Source organism: Protopterus annectens, chromosome 10.part0 (genome assembly GCF_019279795.1).
Source record: "Protopterus annectens isolate FY-2018-M chromosome 10.part0, PAN1.0, whole genome shotgun sequence".
Lineage (NCBI taxonomy): Eukaryota > Metazoa > Chordata > Ceratodontiformes > Protopteridae > Protopterus > Protopterus annectens.
The window spans coordinates 120,054,976-120,072,842 of NC_056744.1; the positions used below are offsets into that span (position 1 = coordinate 120,054,976).

The 17,867-nt window shown below is 39.8% G+C and overlaps 1 protein-coding gene across 2 annotated transcripts in view; it reads right to left on the reverse strand.

Moving 5' to 3' along the window:
• PITPNC1 (phosphatidylinositol transfer protein cytoplasmic 1) overlaps positions 1–17,867 on the reverse strand; it is a 2,469,295-nt gene that overhangs the window by 820,605 nt on the left and 1,630,823 nt on the right. The gene's annotated exons all lie outside the window — the stretch shown is intronic.

Genomic DNA, 17,867 nt, shown 5'->3' on the forward strand with positions numbered 1-17,867 from the left:
TGTGTTTGTGTGTGTGTGTGTGTGTGTGTGTGTGTGTGTGTGTGTGTGTGTGTGTGTGTGTGTGTGTGTGTGCGCATGTGGTGGGAAAAATTGTACCATCTGGCACTGAGTGTTAATGATGAAGTAAGGATAACATTGCTTACTGTGCCCCTATTCTCAATACACCAATAGGAGTAGATTAGTCACCATATGGCTCTGTATGCATCAGGAACAGAAAAAGAGGGCGTTCCCATCAGTGGATGTCATAATGACATCACAAAATGGGTGGAGCATGGATGGAAGAAGGGGTGGGAATGGGTGGAGTTATGGGTGATGCGATGGGTGTGACCTTTGTCTGGTTTTAGCCACAAAAAAAGCTGGCAACCCTATGTGTGTGTGCATGAGTGCGCGCGCACACACACACACACATACCCACACATGCATATATGAACATAGAATCCAGACTGTCATAAAAAAAGGTATAAAACAACTATAGCAGTCATGTCTCAGGCAGGTGTTCCTAAAACACTTCAGTTTATTTAGTAAGTGCCTTCATTCACATTGGACTATTTAGTCTACTAAAATATCTTTTAGTCTTTATTAATATCACTACAGTTGTACACTAGTGTATAAAATTCAGACCTGGATCTAACACTAGGCGACACAGGCAGTCAACTGGGATACATGGCTGTAGGGGGGGGGTCTCACTGATTAAGAATTAAAAAAAATATTAAATTAAAAATTCTGCTCACGAGTGTGGAATGTGTTTACATCCAAGGTGGCAACATTTTCTCCTTTAAATAGGACATGTGTGCACTGCACACACCCACACCAATGTGGATGTAAACACATTCTGCACTCGCGTGCGGAAATTAAACTAGCCATTCCAAGTGTGTGTGTGTGTGTGTGTGTGTGTGTTATGTGAGATTTAAACTAGCCCTTCTGTTCGTATGAGAGATAAAGTGCGTATGTTGCTGTGTGACAGAGTAGATGTGTGTCAAATTTAAACTAGCAATTTGTTGCTGTGTGAAAGAGAAGGTGTGTGTGTGTGTGTGTGTGTGTGTGTGTGTGTGTGTGTGTGTGTGTGTGTGTGTGTGTGTTTCAACATACCTTTCAACTGTCCAGATTTGGCCACATAGTTTTGGACTGTCATAAAATTTAAGGTTTTCTGGCAAATCACAGAGGACTGAAGTCAATAAATACTGATGTATATATGACCTTCAGTCTTCATAACTTTCAGAAATTGATGCGAACATAAATCTTGTTATTCTAGCAACTTTCTAAGTTAAAACGAGTAGTATTTAAAATCTATCCTTATTTTTTGGGCCATAGTATCACCATTATTTCAAACTTTTTCCAGATTTCTTTCACTAAAAGGTCAAGAGGTATGCATACTTCTCACCTTTCCAGATTTTTGCAGAATGTCCACATTTATGCCTCATATTTTTGGCCTAGTACTCATAAAATTTGTGTTTTTCTGGAAAATCACTGAGGACTGAAATAACTAAATAATGCCATACATTTGAGTTTCAGATTTCATTTCATTCAGAAAATGCATGCTAAGACAAATGTTATTCTAGCAACTCTCCTCATACATTCAGTCTCTATCTAATTTATTTCACAATAAAATCAATCGATCCTCTAGACACAATATGTACTTCATTAAATGCTTTATCGTCAACTCTTCTGGAAAGTACTCAGCTATTAGCTTCTTTCTAGTTCTGTGCTCTAGTATCACCTTCTAATATAGTTCTGTGTTTTTTTTCTATAACCTTTTAAATTTTGTTCTTTAAAATCCATTGTTCCGTAAATATTCTTCATATTGTATACACTCCAATTATTGTTCACTATATAATTTTGTATCAACTAGCTTGACCTGTACTGGAGCTTTTCTCCCCCCTGGACCTCCGCTGAAAATGGGCCACCACCCAGTCGGACTGTCCCAGTAAACAAAAGTAAATAAATAAATAAGTAAATAAACTAAGTCTATAAGAGCAATATTTAAAATCTGTCCCTATGTTTTGGCCTTTGCCCCCCCCCCATTATTTTAGGCTTTGTCCAGATTTCTTATACTAAGAGGATGACAGGTATGAAGGTATAGTATGTAATGTCCTAGTTAGTGGGGAGGGCAGGTTAGTCAATTAACTTGATTAGGCTTGACCCTGTAACTTGGTTACAGGAGACAAGAGCCTGAATCCTCTACACCAACTTCCAGACTGCTGAAGGAATTGTGAGCTTCACTGGAGACAAGAGCCTGAATCCTCTACACCGACTTTATTTTCAAGGGATTATGAGTTTCAGTTAATTTTCATGGAATTATGCGTTTAAAAGGAAGAAAAGTTTACTGTTGCCCATAAGTCTGTTTTCAATGGTACAACTAATTTTGTTTAGAAAATGGCAGTCACTGTTTGTGCTGTAGAATTTGAAAGCAGTGTTAGTAATTGCCTTTGGTGCAGAAGGCTGTGGATTCTACTCCTACAACATGTCGACGGAGTGCTGGTATTGCAGTGCCCTTTCAATTGCTGATTATTTGGTGCATTTAAGGGGGGACAGGGGTTCTATGCTCCTAAGTGTGTCCTCCTTTGTATGAGATGCCTAGTAACTATGAACCTGTTGTCGGTTTGTCAGTCATTACCTATTATAATACTACCAGCTTAGTTTTTTGGTGTGTAACATATGCAATTAATTCTTCAAGGGCAGCAGGCACTGAATTTGTAGATAAAAAATTGCAATGTAAAGTTGTTTGCCAATAGCAGCCTTTTCACTAGTGACATATCTCTATAATGTGGAATTATTCAGATGACTTTTACTTCTGCAGAAATTATACATATTGACTGCTATTGTTGGATTATAATTTGAGTGGCCTTTAATGGTTGAAATTTTCTGAAATGTGTACTTTTGTCATTATTAGTTCATACAGTTTTGTTTCACTGCCATATTATACAAGGAATATAATTTAACAGAATCAGGACAGTGAATCAAAGAACACATACATGTATGTGCAGCCCTAAAAGTGTGTGCAAGGAGCCTATGGTTTGAAACCAGCCCAAAAGTAAACTTAATCCGCTACTGAGTAAAATAAAAAGTTCTGTACTGAACAGACAAAAAATCTTTAATGCAAAGTTCCAAAAATAGAATGAGCGCTTTCGTCTGCCCACAGCAGACTTCTTCAGAATTAATCCGCTACTGGCCAGATGTGGGTTTTAATGCCATTTCAATGAATGTGAGTTTCAAGGGCAGAATAGTTTACTGTTAATGCTAAGCGTTTTCATTCCGAGACTGTATATTTGTTTAGCAAATGGCTATCAGCATTTGCACTATTCTATTTTCTATTTCTATTTCAATGTCTGTAATCATTGCAGAAGTAAATAGGAAAACAGTATGCACACTTACAGATGTGAACATTGTTTATGGTAACTGAGGAGAAATACCCTAGTAATGGAACAATGAAATGGCCATGGGGGTGGCTGCTACGGGAGGGGGGTAGGTGGTTGCTGCAGGAGAGGCTGCTCTGTGGAGCCCTGATCTATTACCCTACCTAGGACCCCATTTGACCATCATCCGGCTCTGATAATGTTTTGTACACTGCATATCTTAACATGGCCTTAAGCTATATATTAGTAAGACAGGATGTTTTAGTCCAACATGTCAAAGAAAAACATGTGACTTGTTAGCAATTTATTTAATATTGTGAATGAGAGATGTTTTTGTCACATGCATAGAATAAGACATGAGGTCAGCATGCCATGGTGGGTAATAAGACATGACATCAGCATGCCATGGTGGGTAATAAGTCATGAGGTCAGCACGCCATGGTGGGTAATAAGGTATGAGGTCAGCATGCCATGGCGGGTAATAAGGCATGAGGTCAGCATGCCATGGGGTGTAATAAGTCATGAGGTCAGCATGCCATGTGGGTAATAAGGCATGAGGTCAGCATGCCATGGTGGGTAATAAGGCATGAGGTCAGCATGCCATGGTGGGTAATAAGGCATGAGGCTCTTGCCCATTTCACATTAGAGCACTGGAAGAAAAAGGAAAGCTCAGGGAAAAAGTCTGAAGTGTAAGTGTGTGCATGTGTATCTCTCTCTCTCTATATAAATATATATATATATATATATATATATATATATATATATATATATATATATATACATATACACAAACACACACACACCTATATGTGTGTGCATTATAAGTATATATTATGAGCCTGTCAAAGAGCAAACACAAAATGACTGATTTTTTTAGACAAAAAGGAGAAAGACTGAACTACCAAAAAAAAAAAATCAATAGTTTTTGAAGGGTGTCAAACTCCTGATACCCTTGCCTCCACCCCTTGTTACTTATATATACCAACTCTGATATCACACAACAGTTGGGAAAGGGCACATTTACAGACCCCATTATGCTGCAATCTGACATACAAAGCAACCGAAAGGCTGAAAAAAAAAAGGATGTTTACTCATCTAAATTTTCTGCAACTGTGTATATATATATATATATATATATATATATATATATATATACACACACGTGTGTGTGTGTGTGTGTGTGTGTGTGTGTATGAGAAGAGCAAATTAATGGAAAGAGGACTTTTAAAAAGACATCAAGTTCATCAGGTTGAAAACAGCAACATCAACACACTAGTGAGCATGGGCTGAGAAAAAAACTTGCCACATACAAAAGATAACAAGCCTCCTGTACCCCCTACTAATTATATATACTAAGTCTGAGATTACACAAAATCGGGGAGAGGGAATATTCTCCAACACAACAATAGTTCAGTCTCACAAACCTGTCAAGCAAATGCGGTCTACTAAACAACTGTTGACCAAACATACATTTGGGGTTTAGATGTTTTGATCACTAAAATACTAGAGTTGGGGAATAGGCCTTTCTCCAGCATAATGCAATCTCGAAGGTGACATATTTCATTAGCAGATGATGTGGGGGTACAGAGGGACTTGCCCCTTCCTGTGAATTCTTTGTTTTTAATTTGAATATTCTCAGAGTTTGTCTCAGCATGCAAACAAATCATCAATGTTTTTGTTGGTTATTTTAAATCAGCAATGTTTTTATTTCGACTTTTGTGGGTTTAGATAATTTTACATTGATATACAGATATACTATATATGAAAATAGCATGCCCAGTGGGTAATAAGGTAGGAGATTCAAACCAGAGTATGTACAAATGGGCAGTAAGTCACTAAGCACTTGTGCTAAGTGCCTTTAGCACCAGAGATGTGCTGTTATCAGACGACAGACTACACCTCATTATATCTTAATTGGATTGCTAATAAAATGCCCCCTGACAAAATAAAATACACACACATAGAAATTTGTAAGCAACAGAATGCTTAATTACTGGAAAAATGTGAAAAAATTATCAGTCTGCTCAAACTTACTTCTATCAGCCTGAGTCTTACAAACACACACACACACACACACACACACACACACACACACACACACACACACACACAACACTTTTGTTCAAAGGTTCTATGGGGACAACATTTTATGGCTGGAGAACTCTTTTTGATAAACAAGGAAGAACTGACTGCACTATGACCATCCCGAGCTTTTACTAAGGGATATACTTGTTTAGGTCACTGCACTCTACAATAGGCTTAAGGTCGTTTGCATTTTTAGAACAAAAAAACATCCCGGAAGAATACCTGAATCTTCTCTGGACTAGTGGGAACTTTTTGATGGCCATTTCTGTAGGAAGTTTTAGACTTATTTTCTATCTGTAGTCTTCTGAGGTGGTGGAACATTAGATAATGGAAGATAATGCAGTTTCCAAGAGCATGAAAAGTAATTTTGAAGCCTCAAGTGTACAAATCCACCTGCCTTGCATGATGGCCACCAGTCATATACTCAGGTGGAGTGGCAATGATTTTGGATTCCCTCCATACTGTGGCAGTTAGGCAAGCCCACAGGGAGTCTGCTGCTACTACCCTCCAGATGGAAAACTAAGCTACCTCTGATTTTGTTGGAAATTACTTCTTCTGAAAGGGTATCCATTCCGGCAATGATCATAGCTACTTTTATTCTTCCAAAATTGCAGCTTTTTTTTACCACTGATAACTGATACAGACTCTTTGTGTCACTGAAAATGTGCACCATGGAGTCTCTAAATGAATGTCAACAGCCATGGGAGTTTTTAAAAAATTTTTTCCCACTATCCTCCAGTTTATCTTTGACCTTAGATCCAAGCAAGTCAGTTCCATTAAAAAGAGTACTAATAAAGGATGTCTTGAAATTTTTAGAAAAATCTCTAAGGTGCAATCAAGTGTGAGAGTGTATGGAAATGCCCACTGCTTACTGCCCTATTTATACCATATAGAGAATTCTGAACCAGGCACATGGGGAATATGGAAATGGCTGACACAGATGAGAACTAAAAAAATAAGAATGAATTCCAACTGATCATCTGACATCTTTACAGTTTCTTGACCATCTTATCTGCAAGCTCACACTGGAAATTTAGTAGAGGTAAGTAAGCACCTTACTAAAAAGGTGGAGGATGCATATAAACTTGCTTTCTGAAGCAGTCTAATGCTCTGGATTACTTGTCCGGACAAGGAATGACATAGCTCTGATTTGTCAAAGTTATCTTAAGGGCAGCTGCAACAACAACACAGTCAATGTGTGGAGTCTGCACCAAGAGTTCCAATTTTAAGAGACTGAAGGATCATATATGGCTTCCATGGGACTATGATCAAAGAAGTTACTAGGCTAATGTCCCTAAGGACCTTACAAGCATAGCCAAGTTTTACCCTTATTTCCATGATCACCACCTGTTACCAATGTCCAAGAGGGACACAGGTAGAACCACCAGGGGAAATCTACAGTTACCCATCCAGTCTTCCAGAATGCACTTGAAGAGGGCCAATGAGGTGCTCAATTTGACATGTAGTGGGAGTCTGTTCCAAAGGTGTGGTAACCTCTGGGAGACAAATCTGTCCTTCCAGCAGGTTCTGTTAATGTCACATACCAAAGTTTACAGTCTTTCCAGCTGTAGTAAGCTGAAGGGTTTATTTTTTTAGACCCATTTATATTGCTTAACGGATCACTTTTTCTAGTAGTACACAGTTCTTGCCGCATAGAATCCTTTTTTTACTTCTTTATTTAAATTTGTTTACAGGGGCAGAACACTTGTAAACAATGAACAATTACAGGCTCAGTAAAGGTTATGTCAAAATATAACTATAACAAAACAATGTACATTATACAAATAACAATGGCTTACATTTATGAGTTTGTTTGTTTGTGTCTTTCGACTTTTTCCCGGGGGTTGCCACAGCAGAACTCCGGTCCACTAATGATTGGCAGTAGATTTTTTCGTACTGGCTTGCCGGGCCTAACGCACAACCTTCAACGAAGGAACGCCCATTCACGCATGTCGTTACACAGAAGACGCTCTGAGAATCGAACGGGCAACGTCTAACTGTGAGGCGACAACGCTACCGCAGCACCACCACCGCAGTATGGCTTACATTTATGAGTAAGACAAGAAAAGCTGATTTTATATATATATATATATATATATATATATATATATAGGTATACATGCATTAATGCGAATGGTCGATGTCCAAACGCGAACATGTCGAAAGCAGAACCTCAGTATCGGGAAATGTCGAATCTACAGATGTCAAACCCAAGATTACCGAACGCAGGCCAGGCTACTATTCCTCCCCCTCAACTCATGGTAGCACTTGTTGCAGCGGTTGTGCGATCGGGAATTTCAAATTCGACACTGCGCATGACATTACGAGCATTCACACGTACGAGTTTCGACATTTAGATTCGGAAATACGATGGATCGACCTTCGGTCGCGTGACCAAATACATGTAAACCATACATTCATATATATATATATATATATATATATATATATATATATATATATATTTTTTTTTTTTTTTTTTAAATAAAGTGTTTCAGGCTTTTGGATACTGGGCTTCTCATTATTGTGTGGTATTGCTAGTCACAGATATCATCTTATGTGACGTCCTTTAGACTGACAGTTACATTCAGACTGTTTTTTGAAACAATGTTTGAAATGTAGCCTGACAGGGAGTATTTTGTGTGATCATTTAAACCAGGAGGAAGTGATTGCCATAGTTTTGGGGATAGCACAGAAAAGCAATGTATAGCAGAGTGCAGTTTGAGAGAAAAGGTTTGAAGGGAAGGACCAGATGTGGCCTGGCTTCTTAGGCTACAGGTTTGAGTGGTAGTAAGAAGTTTAAAAGAAAGAGGGGAGGAGGTGTCATCTTAGTATTTTGAAGACTAGGGGACCAAGAAGGAGATTTGACCTGGTCTGCACTGGAACCACTTAACATTTGACAGAGTAAGGCAATGGTGTGAGTTAGCTATGAATGGACATATTTTATTGGATGTGAGAGGAACTGAGATACTTTGTTGGCCCAGAAAAGTAGACTCTTGATCTTGGCTCTCAAATTTTCTATGTGCTCATGAAAGTTTAGTGACTGGTCTAGCCAGATCCCCAAATATCTAAAGGAAGTGCTGATGTGAATGGGATCGTTATTACATTCAAGTATATGAAGGGTTGGGGAGAGCTGGATAATCCTTTATGGGTACTGAATAACATGGACTTCATTTTTTTTAGCACTGAGCAACAGTTTTTAATGAGTTTAGTCCGAGTTGTAACTGTAGAAGGTCTTTTTGAAGCCAAGTTTTAATTGTATGATATGAGTAGTTACACAGTACAGTTGTGTAAAATCTTACCATAACAGTAAATGCCCTTCTCTTCACTGTTGCAGTATTTTTCTCTAAAGAGATCCTCGCCAAGGGCAGTCCACATCCTGTCAGCATACCAATGCCTTAAGTTGTTACAGGGATGACGTACATCACTGAAGAGCCCCAGGAGGAACAGCAGTCCAAGGAAAAAGAGGAACATGTGCATCCAGAAAAGAAAAAAAAAGAGAAAAGAAAAGAGGGACGTGTGAAGGAGCAAATATTGCAACGGTGAAGAGGAGGACATCTACTGACATGGTAAGGTTTTACATAACTGTACTACATCCTTCCATATCACTGTCACAGTATTCTTCACTAAAGGAAGAGTACCAAAGGTCAAAAGGAAAGTTGGGAGGAGGAAGACCTGGAAATACCCTCCAAAAAAAATCCAGGGATAGCTCTGGCAAAGCCAGTACTTGCCGTGGAAACAGCGTCCAGTTTATAATGCTTAGTGAAAGTATGGACAGAGAACCAAGTAACAGCCTCAAGGATGGAAATGGTATCCAATCCTTTGAAAAAGCACTAGAGGAAGCCACAGTCCTGGTAGAAGGATTATCAAAAAGAAATGGCCTTAGAGATCCATGAAGAAATGGTTTACTTAGAAACAGCCAAATCTAGAGATCTGGGATGAAAAGAAATAAAAAGTTGCTCAGACCTGTGATTGCCCTTAGTCTTAGCTAAATAATATCTGAGCTGCCTATGCAAATCCACCATGTGAAAGACCTTCTCACTATCAGACTGTGGAGAAGGAAAAAAACTAAAGAAATGGCCTTAGAGATCCATGAAGAAATGGTTTACTTAGAAACAGCCAAATCTAGAGATCTTGGATGAAAAGAAATAAAATGTTGCTCAGACCTGTGAATGCCCTTAGTCTTAGCTAAATAATATCTGAGCTGCCTATGCAAATCCAACATGTGAAAGACCTTCTCACTATCAGACTGTGGAGAAGGAAAAAAACTAAGGCAAATTAATAGACATTAAGACACAACTCATTAACCACCTTTGGCATAAACAAAGGATTTTTACCAGGGGTGTAGGCAGGATATTCACATTTGTACTCACAGCTCCCACACAGCTGCCCCAACAAGCCACACCCACATTAACACACTGCTGTCCATGCACTTCCTTAAACAGCTGACCAAGCCACACCCCTTTCACAATGCTGCTTACTGAATGGATCATTGACAGCCATATGCTAGGATGGTAATTACTTGCATACTGAAGCAGGGTGAGCATTTCATTCCAAAAGTACATCTTCATGAGTCAAAAAACAAAATACCTTCCCATTTACCCCAATCACACAAATGTAAAAACACACACATCACACATGTATACCTATTAAATAGAAATACCAAGACATTTTCAAATTGTCCCAAATGCCAGTAAGAATACTCAAATGCACAGCAGTCTTGCAAAGGCACAATTATAACAGTAAACAGTAGGACTACTCATTTCACTTACAAACAGCCCCCCCCCCCATACCTGTTACCTACCTAAAGTAGGTGGTTTAGCCTTGCCAATATCACTAATAATGTTTTTATTACTGTACTGATCTGATGCATGGAAATAGTCAGAGTTTGAATTCTAATTAGTTTCACTCATTTACACATTAGTTCTGCAAAGTCAGCCAGAATTATTACACCAAAGCTACAGTGCCAAACATTTTATCCACAAACAGCCATCATATCAATTGCTGACCTAAACTATCTGCTTTGACCCTGCCTTGATTCCAGGATTAAAATGAAAATAGCAATGATTACATTAATTTACTCTGTTGTACAGAAACAGCAGTTACAGCTTTGTATGAAGCTGACTTTACCCAAATACAATATATAATCTTGCAAAGCCACAATTACAACAGTAAGCAGCAAGACCAGTCAACTCATTTCATTCACAAACACTCCCATTACCTAACTAAAGTAACTGATTTTTACCCTGTCAGGATTAAAGTAGAAATAATAGTAACGGCTGGGTTGCATACTTGCATTACTTTCATTTTATTGACAGAAACAATAGTTACAGCTTCTGTGTGCCAGACAAATGCACATTTTAATTTATTTTACTTTTGTTAACCCAGGTTTCTGCAACTGGCTTTAGTCGAAAAAAAAAAAAACAACTTTTCAGCATATGTCCAGGGAGAAGAGCTACAACATATTAGAAACATTTTTAAACAAACATTCAGTATATACATGAAAAGATATGAAATAACATACATTAAGAATTAGTCATAAACTTGCTAATTATTTTAAATTCATCTTAAAGTACAGACCGAAAGTATTACAGTTTTGCAAAGCTGGAATTACAACAAAAGTAAACATTAGGGCCAGTTGTTTCTTTTACATATAGACCCAATCTCTACTGCCTGCCCCACCCACAGTATCTGATTTGATCTTCGATGTTAAAAACAAAAAACAAAATATAAAACACAAAAACAAAAACATCACCATCAACAAAAAAGATAAGACTGTCATTAAGGTAAGTATTCTTTTTTTTCACATAAACAATACTCAGAGTTCAGAGCTTGTGGTCGATCTTACTTCACTCAGATGTACATTACTCTTGCAAAGCAAACCAGAACTGCAGTCATTCCATTTGCACAGAAGCATTGCCCCCCATCCGAACTGCTTGCCCAGAGAATCTGCTTTGAATCCACAAGTTTTAAAATAATGAAAATAAAAGACCATGGTTACATTAGTTATTTCTTTCACATCACATAGCTAGGAACTTGCATGTGATCTTATTTCAGTTCACCCATACACACTTTACTTATGCAAGAGTAGAGTTTGTTTTAACAACAAAACACTGACAAACCATCATAATGTAGCTTGACTAACCCTGAAAAAAGATATTAGCTTAAAAAAATATCATCCACAAATGTCTCACCAGAACACACTGCATACACACTGTTTGACATCAGGGTATTATATTTGGGAAAAAAAAAGAAAGTCATCAACAACCCCCAAAACACACATACCACTAGCATCTGGTTGACCCTGCCAGTACATTATGTTAAAAAAAGAGAATCCTCAACAGTCCCCAAAACACATTACCTCCCTATATCTGGTTAACCCTGCCAGGATACTCATACTAAAAAAAAAAAAAAAAAAAAAACAGAAAATCATCAAAAGCCCCCTTCTTTTTTTGGAGGAAGTTGGGGGGGGGCTGCACCCCAGTAGTCTGACACCTCAAGTCACCACTGGTCATTTTATTTTATTTCCCTGCCAGATTCTACCCCCACTCTAGATAAACTGTACTGAAATGTGTACAGTGTGTATGCCTCTCAATATCCTTGATTTGTATGAACAGACACCCTGTTCTTATGAAAAAACAAAAAAAGAAGAACACCCATAAGAGCCTGGAGTTCAGACACTTTCTTAGCTGAACTAAGGGCCAAAAAAACAATCTTCCATGTACAATGCTATAAGGAAGCTGAAGCTACAGGCTCAAAAGGAGCCTGAGTCAACTTTTCAAGTACAAAATTAAAGTTCCAGGAAGGCGGAATAGGCTTCCTTGGAAGCCTGATATGAAAGACGCTTTTAAGAAATTGCTTGACCTTAAATTTAGAGACCATAGGCTGAATTAATGGCAGACAAGCAGAAATAGCTGAAAGGTGAGCTTTAACAGAAGAATATGCCAAACCAGTATGAAGCAATTCACACAAATAAGAGATAACCAGAGGGATCTCAACAGCAAGTGGATCCTAGTTACAAGCAAGGCAGCAAACAGAAAATCTCTCTCATTTCGACATATAGTTTTTCCTGGTATTAAGTTTCCTGGCCTCCTGCAGAACTCTACGCAAGTCCTCAGAAACAAAAGTGCCTAAAAGTGATCAAAACACTATTACTTACAATGTCAGTAGAAGAGTTCACAAGTGAGGATGAATAAGTCTTGTCTTGTGTTAGTAGGTCCACCCTGTGAGGTAACTTGTGGTGATTGAGCTTGGCTAGTTGCAGAAGAAGAGAAAAAATGCTGTTTGGGCTAAAAGGGAGTCACCAACAAGAGTTTTGGGGAATCTTTCTCCATCTTGAGCAGGACCCTTGAAAAGATCAACCTGAGGAGTATCCCACTGATTGACAAGGTCCAGAAACACATCTTTCTGAAGCATCCCTTCATGAGGCTGTGTTTTGGACCTGCTCAAAGGGTCTGCCATTATGTTTTGCTCTGTAAGAATGTACACAGCCTGACCAGTCACATGATCCTGGACAGCTAGATTCCAAACCTGAACAGCTAGCCGGCAAAGGAGGTAGAATCATAACTCCCCCCGCTTGTTGATGTACCACATCACTATGTCACTGTCTGTAAAGATTTTGAGAGACCCTGGAGGTAAAAGAGAATGAAAGCCCTGAAGGATGAAAAGGACAGTTATCATCTCCTTGATACTGATGTGGTTTGACTTCTGATGAGTGAGCCAGAGATCCTGGACCTTGAGGGAACCGAAAGAGGCTCCCTACCCAGTGTCTGAGGCATCCGAAAAAAAGTTCCTGAGAAGCAACTGAGAATTGAAAAGGAATTCCAAGGTTAAGAGACAGATGATGAATCTACCACTAAAGCTTGAGCTGGAGGCATGGAAGAAGAGGGACTACAAAATCTAGTGGATGACAGTGTTGGAGCCTTACTGATTTTAGGAACCATCGAAGCTTTCTCATGTGAAGCTTGGCAAGAGGTAGCAAAAGAATGATGGAGGCCATGAATCCTAGTGCCCTTAGAAACTCCCAGGCTGTAACTGAAACTCAAGGAAGCAGGGACTGAAAAAAAGTGATTAGAGAAAGAGCCCTGGGAGGAGGCAGGGAAGCCAGCATAGGGATGGTCTGGAGCCTGCAATCGATAAACACATGATCTCTGAGGAGGAACCAGGACTGATTTCTGAAATTTTAATGTAAACTCCAGGCTTTGCAAAAGGCAAACTGTAAAGTGTCTGTGCTGAAGCAAGGTATCTGGGGGAGGAAGTCTGAATGAATAGGTTATCCAGATAAGGAAATATCTGAATCCCTCTCATTCTTTAAAAAGCAATCACAGGAGTGAGGCATTTGGTGAAACCCTTGGGGCAATAGAAAGGCAAAGCAGAGAACTGAAAATGCAAATAAGGAACACAGAAATGCCAAAACGTTCTGAAAAGGGGATGAATTGGGATGTGAAGATAAGTATCCTTCAGATCCAGGGAAACCTGGATAGCCTGGAGAAGAAGGAGAGGAAACAATGCCTGAAAGGATAACATCTGAAAAGAAGGGATCCTCAGAAAGAGCTGATAGAGGTCCAGAACGGGTCTCCAGGTGCCTACCTTCCTGGAAACCAGAAACATTCTGGAATACAATCCCTTCACCTCGTGGGAAGGGACCACAGCTTGAATGTTGCATTGTGTCAGAAGGCCCTGAAGCAGACCTGGAAAGAAAAGCTGTTCCTGAAGAGGTTTAGGGATGCCCAGAAAATGAGGAAGGGATTTCCATACCATGAAGTATCCCTGATGGACAATAGACAGAACCCAAGGGTCATGAGTGATCATTAATCAATTTGGAAGGAACAATGAAAGATGAAGAGAAAATGGAACCTAGCTCAGGAAAATGGTAAGCAAACAGTCAGATAGAACCTGGCTTGTATTGAAAAGGAGGTTTCTGAGAAGTAGAAGTCTGAGTAGACTTAGCAGGAGGAAACCACCTAGAACCTTTCTTACCTTTGGGAGAAGGGCAAGGCTGTCTGCAAACAAAAATAGATTTAAATGGATAATTCTGCTAGAACTTAGGAATAGGAGAAGCAAAAATATCCTTCAATTCCTGCAAGGCCTTATCCTTATCCATCAAAGACTTAAAAAGCTCAGCAGCTGCAGAACCAAACAGGTTCTTATTATCAAGAGGATTATTTAAAACTTTAGCCTTAACATCATCAGGCAAAGGCTGGAGACAAAGCCAAGAGCATGGTCTCAAAACGGAACCCAAAGCAGCCGCCCTACAGGAGGCATCAGCTGCATCATAACTGCATTTAATAGAATGGCAGGCTATTTGAGAAGTAGATCCAGAAAGGAAGCAGCCAACACCTTTCCTTCAGAATAAGGATGGTCTGAGATAGCCTTGGAAGCCTAAAACATAGCTGGTCATAAGCGTCTGGTAATTAATAGCCCAAACTGCCAAGGTGGCAGAAGTATATACCTTCTTGCCCAGCTCTTCCATATCTCTACTATCCTTGTCTGAAGTAAGTAATTTAGTAGAAGGAAAAAGCTTAGACAGTTTATCAGAAGGGATAGACACTACAGAAGGATCAGCTGAAGGACGTTTGTAGAGAAACTTGCAATCATCAATTACCTTGTAAAATTTGTCAGTTTTCCTAGGGGCTGGAGGTTGAAATTCCAGGGCCACAGAAGCTGATGAAAAAGTATATAAAAGGGCAGCCACAACAGGAGGCACAGCAGAAGTCTTAGAAGACTCCATCTGGAGGAGCTCATAATACTTATTTTGAATGTCAGAAATCTGAGAAATAGTATCCCCAAACGAGAGTTCTTTAGAAGGATAGTCTTTGCTAATTGAGTCTTCCTACCCATAAGGCTCTCTGGGCCTCTTGAGTGGGGTAGAGGACCAAGGGGAAACAGGTACAGAAACTCCTTGGGAAGGCTTCAAGGCCATCAGTACATTAAAAAAAAACCCTGGGTAAAATCCTGCCATTCAGGCTGGGGTTCTTTACGAGTAGGGAAAACATTGTTGTTTTTTTTCTTTTGAGGAATATCTGCCCTAAACATCAAGGAGGTTCAGACTTTTGCCTATATTCAACTAACACAGTAGGAATCTGCTCCCAAACAAGTATCTGCTGAATCCCTCTGAAATATCAACCGAATTTTCTCCTCTATATCCAGAATGGACATCTGCAGATCCTCTGAGGATGTGGGAGAAGTGGGATCCATACCAGCCTCTGACATGGTTGGCTTACCAGCCTTGAGTGAGACATAGGGGGAGCCAGGACAGCAGCCAAATCAGACCTGACTCTTTTGGCCTTTTTCTTGGCAGGCAGCTCACCTTCAGGACATAAGGATCATACCACAGCACCCTGCGCCAACAATTTAAGATATTGGTTCTCCAGGAAGTGGACAAGGAGGAAAGATGACTACACAGGGTCTTAGGGACAAATGCTTGGCAGATAGAACACTTCATATGGTTGTGAGAAGCACCCAAACATAAGTGACACTGCTCATGATGATCCTTATGGGGAATCTGCCTCCCACAATGACAGCTTCCCTTTCTAGATGACAGGTAAATTTACAAAATTAAAAAAGGAAGAAAAGATAAGAAGAAACCCAACTGAGGCATTTACCTGAAGCATGGGTCAGTAACCAGCACAGAAGAAGGAGCTCTCAGACCGATGCTCAATGATGGCATTCAGACTGACAGCAAAGATGCCTGTATATTAACTTTATGCCCTGTGCCTTGAGCTGGGAGTATATGCATGATGTACTCTTTCGGCTTTTCCTGGTTAGGGGTCACCACAGTGGAACTCCCGTCCTCTAATGACTGGCAGTGGATTTTTACGATGTCAAGTTGCCAGCCCGACGCTCAACCTTCAAAGAAGGCATGCCCATTCATGCATGCACCTACCTGCATGTCTTTAATGTCACTCAACCACGGGGAGGACATGCAGACTCCACACAGACGGCACTCTAGCCCAGAATTGAACGGGAGAACCTCTTGCTATGAGGCAACAACGCTGGCCTCTGTACAATGTCTATAAAATCCTAAGGCTTTGGTATACTGGCCAGATGTTGGTCTACTCATGGCAGGGAATCCCTTTACTGAAGAACACTGCAAATGTGATATGGAAGGACATCTAGAGATGACCACATCATTGCATAAAGAAGAAGAGGTAAATGAGGCAGGTCTAACAGAAGTTTGTTGATGAAGATGGAGAACATAAGATGTGCTAGAATGGTGCACTGTGAGATTCCAGAGTGAATGAAGGAACTGTTAGAAAGGCTAGGTGCTGTCTTTGTCTGGAATGAATGGTTGGACAGAAAGTCTTTGAACCATGCAGTAGCATCAGGGCTGATACCAATGTCTTGCATGTAAGAAGCAGAACTGAGTCGTTGACCATGACAAAGGCACAAGTTGAATCTATAGATAGTGCTCCACTAAGATCCCTTTTATTTATATTAATCAATATGTTACCAGTCAGGGTCCACAGAGCACTCATTGTGCTCCTACTAGCCCCAAATCTTACCTGAATGATACCTACAAGCATACCACATGCTGTCTAAGTAGTAAGCTTGTTACATATGATTTTTTTCAAGAATTTTACCAAGGAAAGGTAGGATAGAGATGAGATGTAAGTGACTGCAAGATGGGGGCTTGGTTTCTTTTGGTATTGGTCTGACAAAATATGATTGTCAAATATAAGGCACAGTAATATTGGTGAGACAAAAGCTGTAAATTTGCTGAAGAAGGACAGAGATGAAATTTCTGCACTACTAAAAGAACCAAGTACATATATTGCAAAGTCCAGATGGAGAGTCCATATGAATCTGTTCCAAGTAGGGTTAAACGTTGCTAACAGGTAATTTTTATGAAGTAAAAATGTGGAATGAATTCAGGGTTGGGGATGGGGTGGGTTTAGGCTGTCTTAGTTGTGCAGCTGCAATGTTGGCAGAGAACAGAAGGGAAGGCCTGAGAATTCTCAGAGGAAGTCTGAAGATGTAAGGTTACCAGACGGGCACGGTATGTACCCTAGACTGCATAATTCATTTGGGAAGGCTCTTTCTGACAGAAAAGTTTAGGGGAGTGAAGAAAGGAAGCCTGCTTAGATTTTAGGTGTTTGGGTTTGATTCTATGGTTTGCCTATTTATAGTCAAGTTCCTCAGAGTTTTGTAATGATTAAGGTTCTTGAGAGTGAGGCCACATTTTCACATTTCCCAGGCTTCATCATGTAGTTTTCTTAGGGATTTAAGCACTTTGGTAAGCCATTTAGTTTTCTGTTTTTTCAGTAGCTGTGAGATCACAGGGAAGTGTGTGTCCTAAAGTGAAAGTATTAGCTTACTGGTGGCAATGTTAGCATCACACGGGGAGAGTACAGAGGACCAATCAGTAGTAGCCATCTGTGCGTGTAGAACGGGGATTTTATGATGGGGCTTAGGTCTGAAAGATATCAG